We start from the raw sequence: 17,588 nt of genomic DNA on the forward strand, positions 1-17,588 counted from the left end.
AGGAAACACTGTTCATAGAGTGGCAGAATTTCTACTGTGAAACAGCTGCGTGATGGTTAATACTGTTAACCTGACAGGATCCAGCATGGTGTGGAAACCAGCCTGTGGACATGGCTCTGAGGGATGGGAAGGCCCGCCTCACTGTAGAGGGCACCAGCCCATGGGCAAGGATGCTGGACCTCAACAGAAGGGCTACAGCAGAGTTTGAGAACTCCAGTGTGCATCACCGTCGGCATCTGGACTGTGAGACAACGTGACAGGCGCCCCATGCTCCTGTCCCCTCTCCATACCATGATGAACTGTATCCTGTGACTGTGAGCAGAAATCACCTCATCCTACCCTCAGCTGCTCCAGTCAACTACTTCCTCACAACATGATAAGTAAATAACACAGCATGTCTGAAAACATCAAAATGAAACTCATTCTTTGATACAATTAACATGTGCTAACTGAAGAGACATGAACACATCCTAATCTCTGAATGCTATAAACGTTATGAAGACAGAAAAAGGACTCTGTAAATGTGGTTATATGGAGCACTTTACAACGGGAGGGTCATGTGAATTATTAGGGAAGGCCTAGATACAGTCACATACAGTAGCATATGCTTTTAAGAGGAAGGCAGCAGGGAAGTCGCCAACAGGAGAAAGAAGCTGTGACATACAGACAAGGACTGGAGCGCTCAACCCATACAAAGGAACCAGCAGTCACCAGAGGCTGTGAGGCCAAGGGCAATCATCCTTTGGAGCCTCTGAGGTGCCGCAGCTCTGCTACTCCTGATTTTGGCTAACTAACAACATTTCAGAGTGCTTGTCTCCAGAACACTGGGAAAGTAATTAGTGTTGTTGAAAACCACCGTGTTTGTAGGAATTTATTACAACAGCTATAGGAAACTAATGCAAACACATATCAATCTCCTAGAAATGCTAGTAACTACCGTAGTGGAAAGACCCTTGAGAAGTCTTAAGAATAACCCCATAATGCAGAATCAGATATTTAAGAGTTCAAAGTAAGAATGTAAGACTCCCTTTTTTCTGAGACTTAACGAAATTCTAGATTCAAAAAGAAATAAATAAACACAGCTTTGGGAATAATTGAATCCAATGAGGACTCAGTTCCAACAAAGATCAGTACCTTCAACTGACAAGAATTCTTCATCACAATAGCAAAGAGGAAATACAACGAAATTCTAATTCAAAAAGGAATAATATAAATATCGCTTTGGGAACAACTGAATCCAATGAAGACTCGATTCTAAGGAAGATCAGTCCCTCAACAGAACTTTCCATCACTGTAGCAAAGGGGAACTCTAAGTTCCACCATCTAGCCCCAGAAGGAACCAGGAGCTGGCTGTCGACTCCATTACTACCTTAAGTAAAGCTACTGAGTAAGGCCTGGCCTATTGGACTTCAGCTGTGCCCTCCCGACAAGAGAACAAAACACACACCTTCTCCTTAATCAACCGGCTTTAATGAACAACTTAAGTGTTAGGGAGGTGTGGTGGCTCACAAAGTACTCTCAGCACCAGTGAGGATGTGGCACCTGGGTTCAAAGGCCAGCCTAGTCACATAGAGACCCTATTCAGAAAGGGGGGTGGGGTAGGGAAGAAGGGCAAATAATACATTCTTACTAAATTTCAAGATTATATAATGAAGCATTAAGACTGTTCAATAATTGCAAGAGCACATGAAAGGCAAAAGGCAGATTTCATTTAAAAGTCCCACATCACAGAAAGAATGGCCCTAAGCTGTCGCAGGAAGGCATTCTCCATGTGGATATTCAGAAACCTTGGGCATAATTTGTAATACAGGAACTATTTTTGTTCAAGCACTCCCTTAAAAATAAGGCCACAAGAGTAGCATATATTTTGAATTTACACTGAGCTAAAACAGACATGTGGGCACAGAAGAACACAGGCTGGACAAAGTGGCGCAGGCCTGCAATCAGCACAAAGGAAGTGCAGTGAGGAGGATCAGGAATCCAAGGCCAGCCTGCTCCACTTGGCACAGTTCATGGTCAGGCTAGGCTATGTAGCAGGACCCCGACTCCAAGGCAAGCTTTTAAAAAAAGCTCCTACTGTCCATCTTTTCTCCCTGTCCTAATTAAGGTTACTACTGCTGCAAAAAAAACATGAAACACTACGACCAAAGCCACTTGGGTGGGAGTGGACAAAGCCACAGCATGTCGTCAAAGCGACCGTACCTACCATTTTACACTCCTAGCAATAGAAGTTCCCACTGGGCTGCACAACTACACTAGCAGGGATCAACTTCTATAAGATGATGGCTTTCTGAATCATTCGAATAAATCTGTCCAATCTATCCACAGTGCTGATTTCTGTTACCATCAGAATGGTTCTGCAGCATGTTCAAAAGAAATAAACGCCCGCCCTGTGGCAAGTCTGCAACCCTAAGTTGACTGCCCTGCATTGTGGTGGTGTTGGCATTGAGCAATTGTCGCGCTATACACATCTGCACGAGCCGTTTACAACAGCTCATTTCATCAGTGACTGCTTCCACATTAAAATCGCTTCTGTGCAAATAGGTAAGTACTCGAAATAAGCTGGGGGTGGAAGCATGTGTCTATAATCCCATCATTTGAAAGCTAGAGGCAAAGGATCAGGGATTCAAGACCAGCTTCGGCTACATAGAGACTTCAGAACTAGCCTGGGCTACATGAGACCTGGCCTCAAAATAACACAAAAAAAAAAAAAAAAAAACCTTTAATCCCAGCACTCAGGAGGCAGAGGCAGGCAGATCTCTGAGTTCAAGGCCAGCCTGGTCTACAGAGCAAGTTCTAGGACATGACAGGCTAAACAGAGAAACCCTTCTCAAAAGAAGAAGAAAGGGGGGAGAGGGAGGAAGGGAGGGGGAGGGAAAAAGAGAGGGAGAGAAAACAACCTAATACCCATCCTCCAGCAGTATTCAATTTTCCCAAAACTTGCCTTAGATTCTTCCCACTTGCTCCCTTGGAACCCTCACAAAGAATTCAGTTAGCTTCTCCTTATCATCAGTCAACGGTACCTCCGATGTGCAAGCGTTAGTTATAAAATACACAACTTCTGTCTTGTACAGGACTCCCACCTCTGACTCTCACACCTGACTGCTCTTCACACCCAATCCATCTCACATTCTATTCTGATTGGAAACATACAGAATCTAAACTCGGCTCATGTCCAGCCTATACACCAAAGCTGGATGATGAAATGGTCCTTAACTGGTCTCTTCTTTACCTTCTCTTACTAGACACCCCTCCAGAACATAACTAGGTGCCGTACCGTGTCTTAGCCTGTCACCTCCGCACTTGATAAGTGCTGAGGCAGGAGGTTAACCTTGTGTTTGAAGCCTGCTACATAGCAAGTTCCAGGCCAGCCTGAGCTACAGAAAAATAAAGCCCAATAAATAAACAATCAGCAGAACAGAAGGCTGATCATCTTACTCCATGTCTTCGTTAGGATTTCTAGTGCCGACATAAAACACCATGACCAAAACCAAATAGGGAAGAAAGGGCTCGCTTCAACTTACAACTGTCCGCCACAGGACGTCACTGAGGAAAGTCAGGGCAGGAATCAAGGCAGGAATCTGGAGGCAAGAACTGAAGCAGAGGCCAAGGAGAAATGCTGCTCACTGGCTTGCTTCCCATGGCTTGCTCAGCCCACATTCTTATCCAACACAGGACCAGCTGCCCAGGGACAACACCACCCCCAAGTAGGCTGGGCCCTCCATATCAATCATTAGTTAAGAGTGTGACCTACTGACTTGCCTACAGGCCATCTGATGGAGGTATTTTCTCAACGGAGGTTCCTCTTCCTGTTGGCCAGCTGACAGAAAAGAACAACCCTAGTTTAACGCTAAACTTAATGTCCTTGTGAAATCCTTACTACCAACAGCATAAGGTCAACAATCTTAGCTGTGAATTCACAGCCTGGACCTAACTTTCCCTGTTTCTCTCCCTGAAGGGATACACACTCCCTCGTTTATCCTGCCTTGACTGAGTTCCTCCTGTGCAGAAGCCAGTCTCCCTCATGTCCGCTTAGCTAGGTCCGTCCCAGCCCATGTGCCCACAGTTCTGTACCCACGCTGTTACAGCTGAGTGCTTAGCACACTGTAAGTTAATCATCTACCCTTCCCCTCGTCTTCAGATTGGACTTGGGCCCCTCCTTGAACTCAAGGATTAGATGAGGAATTAATTTTACATTCCAAGGAGGCAGAAAGATTCCAGAAAGAGTTGATGAAACAATGAATGTCACGGCCACTTCTATTTAGGTCATTTTTTTTTCCTATAAAGACTGAGAAAATAAAAGACTCAGGAGGCAGAGGCAGGCAGATCTCTGAGTTCGAGGCCAGCCTGGTCTACAGAGAGAGTTCCAAGACAGCCAGGGCTACACAGAGAAACCTTGTCTCAGAAAAGAAGAAAAAAAAAAAAAAAGAAACAAAAGACTAGGAAACTTATTAGTATAGCTTGGCAATTAACTGTACTAAAACCAGTTTGTTTTTAAATTCATCCATCAAATTATTCTCTCAAAGAATTTAACTGGGGTTGGGCAGATGGCTCAATGGGCATGAGGACCTGAGTTCAGAGCCCCAGCACCCAAGTAAAACCTCAGGTTTAGCAGCATGTGTACGTATGTAATCCAAGCACCAGGAGGCAGAAATAGGACAATGCCAGGGGCTTGCTGGCCAAAAAAAAAAGGCCAATCTAGTCAACCAATGAACATCAGGTTCAGTGAGAGACCCTTTCCTCAAAACCTTTACATGTACATGTGCATGCCCCCTACATACACATGCATACACCACACACAAATACAAAAGACTTGAATAAAAACTAAAATTACTGATCTGTGTTTCCTGGTAGGTATTAGTTACAATTCTGTTTTAAAATAGTTATTAAGAATAATGGACATCAAAGCTAGCCAGGATAGTGCATTCTTAGAGTCCTAACTCTCAGAAGGCTAAGTATCTAGGACTGCCTAGATCAGAGCCAGCAAGGATTACAGATCCAAGTTCCAGCTTGTCCTACAGATGCCATTGATGTCTTCTTACAAACAAGCTAAACAGGGTGGTGGTGACGCACACCTTTATTGCCAACACCTACACTCGGGAGGCAGAGGCAGGCAGATCTCTGTGCGTTTGAGGCCAACCTGGTCTAGAAAGCAAGTTCCAGGACAGTCAGGGCTATTACACAAAGAAATCTTGTCTCCAAAAAAACAAATAAACAAAAAAGTAAAATTAATATACTACTTAACCAAAGTAGTTGTAGCCACTGCCACACAAATAACAAAGGATGTCAAAAGGATAAATCATAATTGTTTATACAACAAAAACACCTTGAAAACTCAGCTCACATATTCCCTTAGCACATGATACACCTGTATGCATAGAGTGAAGGGATGGAAGAACACAGGGGCCAGGACTTGTGGTGCAGGATTGTAATTTCAGCTGTTCAGAGGGCTGAGGCAGGAAGAAGATCACAAGTTCAAGACCACCCTGGGCTACAGAATGAGTTCAGAGCTAATCTCAGCAATTCAGTGAAACTCAGTCTCAAAATAAAAAGAAAAGGGGCTGGGGATAGATCAGTGATGAAGCAACTTTGCTTAGCATGTGCAAGCCCTGCATCCAATCCCCAGTACAAGAGAGAGAAAGGGGCAGAGTGGGTGGGGTGGAGGTGGGGCACACGCTGGACTCACAATGCTAGCTGAATGGTTGAGGACAAATGACTTACACTTCAAAGCACTCCAGTTTCCTCACCTGTTAAAGTAACCACTTGACACTGGTGTTGAGTGACTGAATTGACACTTAGAAGGCTCTGGGCACACAGCCAGGCTGAGTAGCGTCTACTAATAAATGTCAATTCTCACCACTGTTTTTAAGTCTTTTATATGCACTGCCCCCCACCCTTACAAAACCTCAAAGAAGACTGGCCAAGAACTGTCTTCTCCCCTCAGAGACAAAATGCCCCACAGAAGTTACCAAACCACCATATCTTAAGAAGCAACCTAGTTATCACTACATATAACCTCAACCACAGGCCAAACTGACTCTAAGTCCCCAGATTCAGTTTCAAAGAGTCCCCCTCCTGACATCTGCAGCCTGTAGCTAGCCTTTCGACCCAGTGGGAAAGAAGAATCCCCAACATTTGTTCAACTTAAAGGTAGAAGCCACGTGAAAATCACAGTGCCAGATGTACACTGGGCACTCCTGAGACAGTAGCTATTGATGACTGAAGCTAAACAAGAGTTTTTGATTCTTTTACGAATCCAAAAATACACAAGTTTAAGGGCTGAAGCTATAGCTCAGTGGTTAAGAGCACTACTTGTTCTTTTAGGGGACCAGGGTTGGGTCCCCAACACCCACATTAGGTGACTCAAAAACATCCGTAATCCAGCTTCAGGAGGTTTCCACATTGCATGATGCATATAAACTCATGCAGTCTCAAACAGACAAAAATAATATTTTTAAATACACAAATTTTGCAAAGTCTTTCATTAAAACAGTAGTTTTTAAGTAGCCCAACTATTTGTTTGTTTGTTTGTTTGTTTGTTTGTTTGTTTTCGAGACAGCGTTTATCTGTGTAGCTTTGGAGCCTGTCCTGGATCTGGCTCTGTAGACCAGGCTGGCCTTGAACTCACAGAGATCCGCCTGCCTCCACCTCCCGAGTGCTGGGATTAAAGGCGTGCGCCACCACTGCCCTGTTTAAGTAAGTAGCCTAACGATTTAAACTTTTTATGACAAGATGTTTCTCTGCTGAAGTACGTAAAGGACATAAATGGGAAGCACTTATCTTTGGTAATCCCTTCACCAACATGTCTTCAATACTTTTCTTGGACTTAAACTGAACTGCAAAACTACATCCATTCAAAGCACACTGAATGCAATAAGTAAACTTTAAAGGCAACTAACCCTTCAGGAAAGGACAAGAAGACAAAATAGCTCCACAACCACAAGCAAACACCGTATTTCCTTATTGCTTGTGGCCAAATATAATCTTAGATGTTAGGATACAACCAGCAAGACTAAACCTGGCAGGTGGGCGTGGTAAAGCACGCCTATTATCGCACCAATACAAGGACAGAGGAAACGACCCTGAGTGGTAAGACTAGCCCTTAGCAAGAGCATGCCTCCAAAAGCGGACAGAAAAAAAAAAAAAAAAATCAGACTCGACGTCAGCCTCTAGTGTGGCCAACCATTCCTTCTGTAGAACTGCCACCTAGACCTGGTGCACACCTCTAGCACTCGCAGCAAAGAGGCAGCCTGAGCCCTGGATAGCTTTGTTTTGTGTTTCCCACGTGGCGGCCCCTGGGGAGCCTTGTGCATCCGGGGCCTGGCCCCTGGCACACCTTAGGTGGTGTCTGGGGACCCAGCAGCTCCCAGGGGTCGCCAAGGTGTGATGTGGACAGAAAGGTGCCTGTCCGTGAGCCCAGACGGGACACCGGGCGCCCCTCGTCCAGCAGCCCCCTCGGCTCCAGAGGCCTCCGCCTGTCTGGAGTCGCTCGCCCTAACCCTCCACCCAACTCCCACGAGTGACCGTCCCCCAGGGCCCACCGGAGGAAGCGTGTATTCGGGGCCAAGTGGCCCACGCCGCAGCTCCCCCTCCGCCCACTCGGGGATATCCCCCGGCCGCCGCCATGTTCCCCGCGCCGAAACCCGCACCTGACACCGCGGGCCGCGCACCTGGGCCACGCCGGGGGGGACACGCGCGACGTTGCGGGGACACTGGAGAGAAGAGACTGCGACTTCACGGGGGGTCACAACCTGCTAGCAGAACCCGCCGCTAATTCATCCCGAAGCGGGGAGGCGTCCAGCCCGTCGCCTTAGTAATGCGTCCGGCCAGGCTCCACCCTGATTGGCTGCGGGCGCTGTGACGCAGAGGCGTCCCCGGCTACGTAAAAGCCCTTGTGCGGAGCGCCCCGCCCCTGCTCCGCAGCCGGGTGAGATCCCGACGCCCTCGGCTAGGCTCTTTTAAAGGGGCCGTGCCCACATAGATCATGGTCTGGCCTGCTGCTGGTGACCCGCTGAGGAAGCAAGTGGGGTCAGAGCGGCGGGAATCCAGGATCGGAACTCAGTGAAGATCTCTCTCTGTTCCGGGGAACCCAGTTGCTGCATAAGGGATGTCAAATCTAGAGCACTCATTTTGCAAGCCTGATTTCTTACGCCCCAAGACAAAGAGCAAATCAGCATCCTGCCAGTTCTAGAACCCCGGGTCCTGATGGTGGAAAACTAAAGGCGCCTTCGACCTCTGAGGTTGCCTCATGGAGAACACATTCGAGGCACTAATTTACAAGCCTTGTTTCCTTGCCCCAAAGCAAAGAGCAAATCCACAGTTCCTGGAGCACAACCATTGCTACCTCAACCGTGTTTGCTCAGCCCTCAATTTACACCCCCACCCCCACCTCACCCTACCCCCCCACCCCACCCCCGACAGTCCACTTTTTTTTTAATTTTTTTAATTTTATTTATTTGTTTGTTTGTTTGTTTAGCATACTCTTCTTGAAAGTCCGTCGTGCCTTTCTCCTGCGGTGGATCTGACCCCAAACCTACTAGACTAAGCCCCTGGATGGTAGTGATTGTGGTTAATTTAACCTCTCTGCACTTCCCCTGCACAATGCCTTTCTGCTGGCAAAATCTTTAAAAATAATAAACATCCACACATAGTCCACAGAACCCCTCAACAGCCGCTTTTGTATGTTTATACTTTAATTTGTTTATTTAACATGGAACAGGGAGAAACGATTTTTTTTAGTACAGGGTAGCCTTGTGTGGCGGCAGTACATGAGTGTAACCCCAGCACTCCCTATAGCAGAGCCAGGAGGATTACCTCAGCAGACTCTGATTGTTGTCGTTGTTTTGGTTCTGTTGGTTTGTTTTTTCTAGACCAGCTTTCTCCGTGTAACCCTGGCTGTCCTCGAACTTGCTCTGTAGACCAGGCTGGCCTCAACCTCAGAGATCCGCCTGCCTCTGCCTCCTCTGAATTCTTAGAAAAGAGTGCTTTCCTGCACAGAATCAGCATTACATCTCCTTTACTTTTGTTCAATATTTAAGTATTTGAGATGTGCCAAAATTGTATTAGAAAATGAAAAATACAACAAAGGAAAACTCAAAAATGCTCTTAACCCTATGAGGTTGGGTGGAACTTGTTTGTTTGTTTGTTTGTTTCTCTAAAATCAGAGTTGTGGGAATTAGAGTGAACGTGGTGATCCCCCAGAACCCACAGGGATGTCCTGAGACTTCTCTGAGGACTTGAGGAGGCTGGACATGGCCCTTCCTCTAGTAGAGAGTCCTCTTGTGCGCTACGATTGTAATGTGGCTGGACAGACAGGACATCCAGCTGAGCCCTTTCCTCTTCTGACCCCTATTCAGAAGTAGCTGCCCTCCACATGAACTGTTAATGGATAGCTCAAAGCATGCTGATTCTTAAACTTGGAAACATCATCCAAGTCTTATGTTTCTTTTCTTGGCAGTAAAAGGTGCAAGCTGCAGTAACTTGTTCTTCATTTGGGAGAAAAATGTCTTAACGGGACCCAGATCTTTGGACCTCTTCACCACCCAAATGAGGTCTATGAGCTAGATAATAGCATAGTGTGAAGATTATTTTCTTTGTTTTATTGTTTGCTCAGTACTCAAGATTGAGTCCAGGATCTTGCATAGTCTTTTGTTGCTGTTTTTTGTTTGTTTGTATGTTTGTTTGTTTGTTTGTTTTCAAGATAAGGTTTCTCTGTGTAGCCTTGGCTGTCTTGGAACTCAATCTGTAGACCAGGCTAGACTTGAGCTCACATAGCTCTGTCTGCCTCTGTCTCCCAAGTGTGTCCAGCTTGACCTTGGATATTCTAAGGAAGCTGAATTATACGTCCACAGACCATTGTTTATGGTTTGAATTTTCTATTAAGAGACGGGCTCTCACTAAGTAACCCAAGCTGGCCTTCAGCTCACCAAGTAACAGGTTGACCTTGAACACACACAGCCCTCCTTCAGACTCCTGAATAACTAAGGTGCTTACCACCACACCCTGCCCTTGTCTTTGTTCTGCTACCTGTTCTGGGTTTACACAAGAGGTTAACAGAGAAAGGACATGAGGAAAATCTCTATCCTCTTTTCCATCTCTCTGAAGTCTAAAATTATTTAAAGATTAATAATTGCTATTTAAAAATTTCATCCATGGAACCAATACTTGAATTTCTTTTTTTGTTTGTTTGTTTTGTTTTTATTTTTCAAGACAGGGTTTCTCTGTAGCTTTGGAGCCTGTCCTGGACTAGCTCTGTAGACCAGGCTGGCCTTGAACTCACAGAGATCCGCCTGCCTCTTCCTCCCAAGTGCTGGGATTACAGGCATGCGCCACCACCGCCCAGCCAATACTTGAATTTCTGTGAGCTTTATCCAACCTCTAGCATACCTGTGTCTCATCAGGGCATCCAAAGTACTTGAGTTTCAGGTGGATCAGACCTGACTGGCATGATGTTTCAATATGGTAGACCAATTCCATGCCAGGTGGTCTGGGTCCCTTGTGAATATATTAGGACAGTGACAGGAATTCCAGCCACCCCCCTATGATCACATATGCCCTGGAAGGACACTTGGTCATTTCCACCTAGTCATTTCTGGGTCATATGTCCTATATCCTACATAACCCAGCTGCATGGTCACATAAATTGCGCACTGTGTGACCATGTGATCTATGCGTATGTGGGGGAGTAGCCACATGGGCCTGTGTGCACATGCTCAGGGTGGTCATTAAAAAGCAGGCCCCATATGCCCCCCTTCTTCCCTCATGTGTCCTTCCAGCAGGCCTGATCACACCTGTCCTTTCTCCCTTCCTCAATAAAACTCTCATTAGTGGATTCTGTCACGTTTCATGCTTTTTTCTTTCCTTGCAGGTAAGAGTACCTCTAAAAACCATCATACAGAAAAGCCCAGCCTTGGAGCAAAACTGCACAAGTCTCTCCCATAGGAATGTTATCTTCCCTGGACGTAAAACTGGTTTTGTTTGCTAGGAGAGAGGCAGGGGGGAGTTCTAAGGGTGATTACTTAGCCTTTTCTGCCTCAGTAGATGTTACTCTTCAGTCTGAGTACCAGTGTGAGACGGCGGTCAACGTCTCAGTATATCCACACCAATGACACACTCAGGAAGTGGAGAAGTGGCCTCTAGGGTGGTGGCAGGATCCAGGAGACCCACTAAGACAGACCTGGGCGAGGGCTCTCTTTATTATCAAAATTCAGTAGTGTCCCATTCAAATGGCAGGTAAGGGAGGGTATTGAAAGAAGAAAGGATGCTTAGGACTCCTAGATAGCCCCAACTTAGATCCTTTAACTAACGTTTCTCAAAAAAAAAAATCAGAGGACTTCTCTTCCCCCAGCCTGTGGTTATTTAAAGCAAAAACAAAGACAGAAAATAATAATGATGTTTGTAAGATATTTTGGAGAAGGACCAAAGCAATGTGTGTGCTGGGTCCTCATTGACAGCACTCTCTCCTTCAGCCCATGCAGTCTGTCTAAGAATAGGCTCAGGTCTTGAAATTGGGCAGCAGATTATAATTCTTCATTGGGGTGATGTCTGACTCCACCCTTCTATTTACCCCTGATCTGTTGAGACTATATATTATACAGTACCCTTATTGTCTGCCCACATATCTCCTTCCTAAAAATAAAAAAATAAAAAAAAAATGTTATGTTCCATCAGCCATCTTCATAAGGTCAGGTCAAGACCCCTGGCTGCCCCTTAGACCTTGCTATCCATTTTGGTAATTAGATTGCCACTGCTTCTCACAGATGTCGCTGCTATCCTGGCATCTGTCATTCCCCAATGCTACTAAAGGTTCCCATTTTGTAACATCTTTCCCATTAGCCCTGTCCTGCTTTTCGAAGATGAACGCCTCAAAGCTTCTCAGTGATGCTGTTGCTCCCAGGCAAAGCACCTCTCATCACGTTAATAAGCAGCGTCGTCACCCAGGCCCTTTCCGAGGGACACAGTGAGCCAGAAAGTTTTCTAGTCCGCTGGCCGATGTGTTTGAAGCTTCTGTAAGGTGTTTCATTCCTACATCCATGTTGTACCATGAGGGTTCTGGCGTCTCTATGAATGTGGCCGTTCGCATGCGCCAGATTTAAAGAGCCATCCCAGGAGTTAGAATTGGCTCCCAGAGCGCTTACCATAGTAAGAAACATTTTGCCATGGAAGATGTTCCTCCGGCTGGTTAAATTATCCTATGCGCACTTTTATATTCTGTTTCTCCCTAAACCTAAGCATAACCCTCCCACTGTCAGAAAAACCTTACAGTGCCCTTTCCCTCACTCATGATCAAGACAAGCTTTGACCCACAGACCCAAGTAGAACTTGTATCTTCCTTCAAGTCACAGAGGCCTGCTTGAATCTGAGGGTTCCAGGTTCTCAAGAGAGCCTCACCCCAAGGCTCAAAGGTCTACTATTTCTGGGTCAGCTTTGGCACTGGAAATATGCCCAAGATGGGAATCTGGCCAGCTCTACAGTTCTGGGGAGAGGACTAGTTTTCAGTTTGGATGCAGGTGACAAAAAACTCTTTTAAAATTCTGTTGAGCATGTCTTCCATCTCCAACGTGTTGTTTGCCATCCATCTCCAAGTCCTTACAGAAAGTATTCAAACCTGTCAGATACCAGAGACTGTGGTGATATTGTGTCCCCCAACATATCGTGCACCCTAACAAATGTATCTGGGGTCAGAGAACAGAACAGCCACTAGACAGACATAGAGGCCAGAAAATGGTGGCACTCACACCTTTAATCCTAGCCTTCTGGAGGCAGAGATCCATTTGGATCTCTGTGAATTTAGGGTCACATTAGAAATAGCCAGGCATGGTAACAAAGGCCTTAAATCCCAGGAAGTGATGGCAGGAAGCAGAAAGGCATATAATAAGGCATGAGGACCAGGAATGAGAGGTTAAGCTTTTAGGCTTTTAGCAATAGTTCAGCTGAGATTCATTCTAGATGAGGACTCAGAAGCTTCCAGGCTGAGGAAACAACTGAGGAATTGGCAAGGTGAGGTAGCTGTGACTTGTTCTGCTTTTCTGATCTTCCAGCATTCACCCCAATACCTGGCTCCAAGTTTGCTTTTATTAATAAGCCTTTTTAAGATTCATGTTACAAGAGACCACATCAGCTAATGCACCTTCTTCTCCTGCACCCTTCTCTTGTTCAGCAAAGTCATCTGCCACAGTCTCCCAGGTACTATTAATACTCCAGTAACTAGCCATGAGCTTGGTTGCTGTTGCCTAGCAGTGGGACTCGTCCTGGTTACCACCCTGTCCTCTTGAGAATCGCATCTTACAGTCTGCTTCCTAGGAATACCTCCTGCTGGTGGCTTTCTGGAAATGGGGGGCTGAAGTAGAGATCTGCTTCCAAGACTCTTGCTCACAAGAGAAGATGGGGTGAAAGAACCAAAATATGGAGACGAGAGAGGAAAGTAATAGTGTGGTCTCTACAAGAGACAAGCTTCAGCTAGAACCCATGGGAACTCTGGAGTAGAAATTATATCACAGGCTCACTCAGCTTTGAGACAAAGGAGCTTATTCTCTTGTGTTATGTTCCAGTATTGGTCAGTTATTAAGTAAGAGTGACCTAAGGGTTTGGTTACAGAACCAACGTAGCAAGGCCCCCACACTCTTCTGATGGCTGTCTTCTTGGAGAAGAGAGGCAACTGGGAGCCGTTAACAATCAAAGCTCATAGCAGCAGGAGGATAGATGCCCATATTGAAAGGACCCTGACAGCATCTACAGCAGACACATGAGGACCACAAAGTCAACATGAGTTTCTTGAGTGTACATGCCTGGGAATCTCTGGGAAGACGCAAGAGAAACTCTTGCAATCGTTGCTTTTGGGTGGAGATATTGATACCAGCAAACTGGCATGTCTATATTCCCCAATGGTTAGAATTTTAGACAGGTGTATGTCTTTTCAATTTTGAAGTGGAAAATAAACAAATGAAATCCCCTTTTTAGGTACCCCCAAGTTTATGGGATGGTATTAATCTCCTCTACTGCCCAGAAGGGTAATTTCTCCCCTACTTTCTGAATCTTCCTTGATTCCTACAATACAATATATGGCTGATGAACGGTTCAACCTCCTGAGCCATTGATTTAATAGGCACTGTCTGTGATGCTCAGGGAAACAGGGTCACAAGCAGCAAACCCCATGTCCTGGTTCTTAATTGTGCTTTGGTTACTGTGAAATACCTATATGGCAATGCAATTGCTTCTGCTGCTGCTTCTGACTGTGTGCTCAGGAATAGACGTCAGAGAAGGGCCAAGTGAGTTGCTGTCGGCAAAACTGCAACGACTCTCTCCAGTGGTCATGAGGAGAAGGAACACACCAAGCTGTCAGAGGCCAGGGACACTTAACTGAAGCCCTAAAAGCCATCACTTCTGTAGCCCACAGCATCCCTGGTTCAAACGACATTTGAAATAGGACGTTTTGACTTTCCGAGAGGCAGGTGTTGTCTTTGATGGTTCAGGAGTTTGGGCGCTACAATGAATGGAAGAAGTTCATGCTAACACACACACACACACACACACACACACACACACAGTGAAAAGATGATTCTTTTGTTGTTTGTTTGTTTTTAAATATATTTATTTATTAAAATTTTTTCATTTTACATACCAACCCCAGTTCCCCCTCCCTCCCTTCTCCCGCCTCCTCACCTCCCTCCCACTCTACCCCCCTCCACTCCTCAGAGTGGGTAAGGCCTCCCATGGTAGTCAACAAAGTCTGGCATACCAAGTTGAAGGAGAGCCTAGCCCCTCCCCATTGTGTCAAGGCTGAGCAAGGTATCCCACCACAGGGAGTGGGCTCCAAAAGGTCAGTTCATGCACCTGGGATAAGTCCTGGCCCTGCTGCCAGGGAACCCACAAATAGATCAAGCCACACAACTGTCACCCACATTCAGCGGGCTAGTTCGGTCCCATGCAGGTTCCTGAGCTGTCAGTCCAGAGTCAGTGAGCTCCAGCTGGCACCGGTCAGCTGTCTCTGTGGGTTTCCTGTCATGATGAAAAGACGATTCTTTTTTCACTTCTTCACTGGCCCCCAGATCTTGCTTTATGCCAATCCACCCAGCTGACATCTCCAGAATGTCTTGTCCATTGTCTCATGATGGGCACACAGGTATCTACCTCAAGGTGTGCACTGCCCTGTTCCCTCCTTGGGGGAGGGGAGGTAAAGTGGGGGGAAACAATGATATGGCATGTGCCTAAGGCCATAGTTCCTTATCTAAGGCTTTTTCTCTCCAGTGTTCCAGAACCCACTCCTTCCCCTTGTCCCTTGAGACAAGAAGACCCAAATGCAGGACTGGCTTGGCCCAACTCTTCTATTTAGTCTTGAGGTACTTCGAATCTTTCATTAATTTCTTTTCATGTTAATTGTTTCCTCTTCCCTTCCTTCTTCCCTGCCTCTCTCAGTCTTTCCTTTTTTCTCTCCTCCCTTCCTCCTCTTCCTCTTCCTTCATCCCTCTCACTCTCCTCCCTGCCTCTCCCCTCTTTTTCCCCTCAGGAATCCAACTGACTGTACCTAAATCCCTTATACTCTCTTCCTTTATCCCTCCTTAGTCAAATAGACTAGTTGCTTCTTGACAGAACTCTGGCTGATAGATACATGGATAAACCTCCCTTTCTCTCGGGCTAAATGGGGGCGGGGTGTGGAGGGGAGGCCATTTATCCAACATAGACACCATTTCTCTTGCTTCTCAGTGCAGACCCTCTGTGTTCGAAAGGAATTCCTCAGCGATAAGTAACCAATGCAGCTGACAGGGGCTTAAACTACAAGGACATTTATTACTGTTCCAAGTAAAGAGCTAGCCAATACAGAATTGGTTGTGCAACTCAAGGAGTCCAGATTCTTTCGTCTCCCTCTGCTTCCCACGGTTCGAAGGCTTATTACAGTTAACGCGGGAAACAGGAAATAAGGAAGAGGTGTTCTCTGTGGGAGGCCTTTGTTTGGTTCCTGGTTTTGTCTTGTTTTCTGGAGAGAGTCTTTTGTTAAGCAAGGCTGACCTTGAATCTGAACTCCAGCTCCCACCTCCCTATTCTGAGATGACTGGCTCAGAGCACCACTTGCCCAAGGGTTTCTATTTTTACATGGGGGCAGGGGTCTAACCAGAACCTCCCCAACAGATGTCCCCTTTTGCTCAGTTATCTAAAACACTGGCCACCTTTATCTATAAGGAGGTAGAAAGCACGGATCTAACCTTCTAAACTCTGTAGTGGAAAATGGCTAAAGAAAGGTTGAGGTAATAATCACATAATCAACCTATGCTCAAATGAACCGACCCTCAGACCGATTATCCCTCCCTGAGAAATTCTTCTACTGTTGTGGAGGGCCCCAAAACAGCTTGATCACACAGCTGCCATGACAGGCTTAGAGGCCCAGACACAGCTTCTTGCAGGTAACACCTGGACTCAGGAACAGCCACAAGCTGACCCCACCCAGTGGGGCCTACATCTAAAAGGAAATACCTGATATTTCAAACATTCCCTATACCCCTAGACAAAAGTCAGTCAATCAGGGTCTTGAGCCCTGGAAATCCCTTCACCCTAACCTCTACTAGGATAAAAAAAAAAACAAAAACCACCCTGCCTGGGCTCTGGGCTCTCACCACTGCATGAGACAGAGAGACCAAGCTTGGTACTTAAAGATAATAAAGGCTCTTTGCTTTTATATGCAGGACTCGGTCTCTGTGGCTGTCTTTTGGATGTCCCCCATGATCTGGGCATAACACTGTTACTATACTTATTACATTTCTTTGTTGATTTGTTTTTGGAGGGCACACTGCTACAGTACGTATGTGGCATGTGGAAAGCAGAGGACAACTTGTCAAAGTCATTTCTCTCTTTGTCTTGTGTGAGTCCTGGAGAATCAAATTCTGGTAGTCAGGCTTGGCATCGAGCATCTTTAACCTGAGTCACTGGCCTCTCTTTGAGGTATTCTTACCCCATCTGTCAATAGAATTATCTATTATCTTCCCCATATTATTTCTCCTAACAGTAATAACCTTTAAGACCCGATGACAACCTCTTGAACCTCTACTTATGAGTGCATGGCATTGAGGGGGGCAGGCACATATCATGGCAGGCCCCTAAAAACTCACTTAAGAACTAGGCCTCAGTTCCTACATGTCCTAAGCCTGGGCCAAACCCCTCTCCCCACACAGGTAATAACCAAATAAGGACAAAGCCTAGGACTTGTCCAGACCAGACCTGACCTAAAGTGGAAAAGCTTAAGCCCACCCCTGCTAGCCTTAGCCAATTAGGAATGTACTAACATAATTGCCACTTGCTTATGTTGGTCGTAGGTAAAATGACCAAATGACCTAGGAACTCCCATTAGCTGTGCTTAAAAAAGGAGCTTACACATCTCTCTCAAGGTCATCACCATTTTGTACAGGGGAGTGACTCCACATATATGTGGTATAATAAACACTCTTGCTGGGCTGTGGTGGCGCACGCCTTGAATCCCAGCACTCGGGAGGCAGAGCCAGGCGGATCTTTGTGAGTTCGAGGCCAGCCTGGTCTACAGAGTGAGATCCAGGAAAGGCGCAAAGCTACACTCAGAAACCCTGTCTTGAAAAACAAAACAA

At 46.0% G+C, this 17,588-nt stretch overlaps 1 protein-coding gene across 1 annotated transcript in view; it reads right to left on the bottom strand.

Annotated features, from left to right (window-relative positions):
- Lclat1 (lysocardiolipin acyltransferase 1) overlaps positions 1-7,825 on the bottom strand; it is a 131,294-nt gene extending 123,469 nt beyond the window's left edge. Inside the window, exon 1 of the mRNA XM_036170705.1 lies at positions 7,650-7,825. The gene's annotated coding sequence lies outside the window, so the exon portion shown is untranslated. The remainder of the gene's footprint in view (positions 1-7,649) is intronic.
- Between the last annotated feature and the right edge of the window lie 9,763 nt (positions 7,826-17,588).

Source organism: Onychomys torridus, chromosome 21 (genome assembly GCF_903995425.1).
Source record: "Onychomys torridus chromosome 21, mOncTor1.1, whole genome shotgun sequence".
In the NCBI taxonomy this organism is placed as follows: Eukaryota; Metazoa; Chordata; class Mammalia; order Rodentia; family Cricetidae; genus Onychomys; species Onychomys torridus.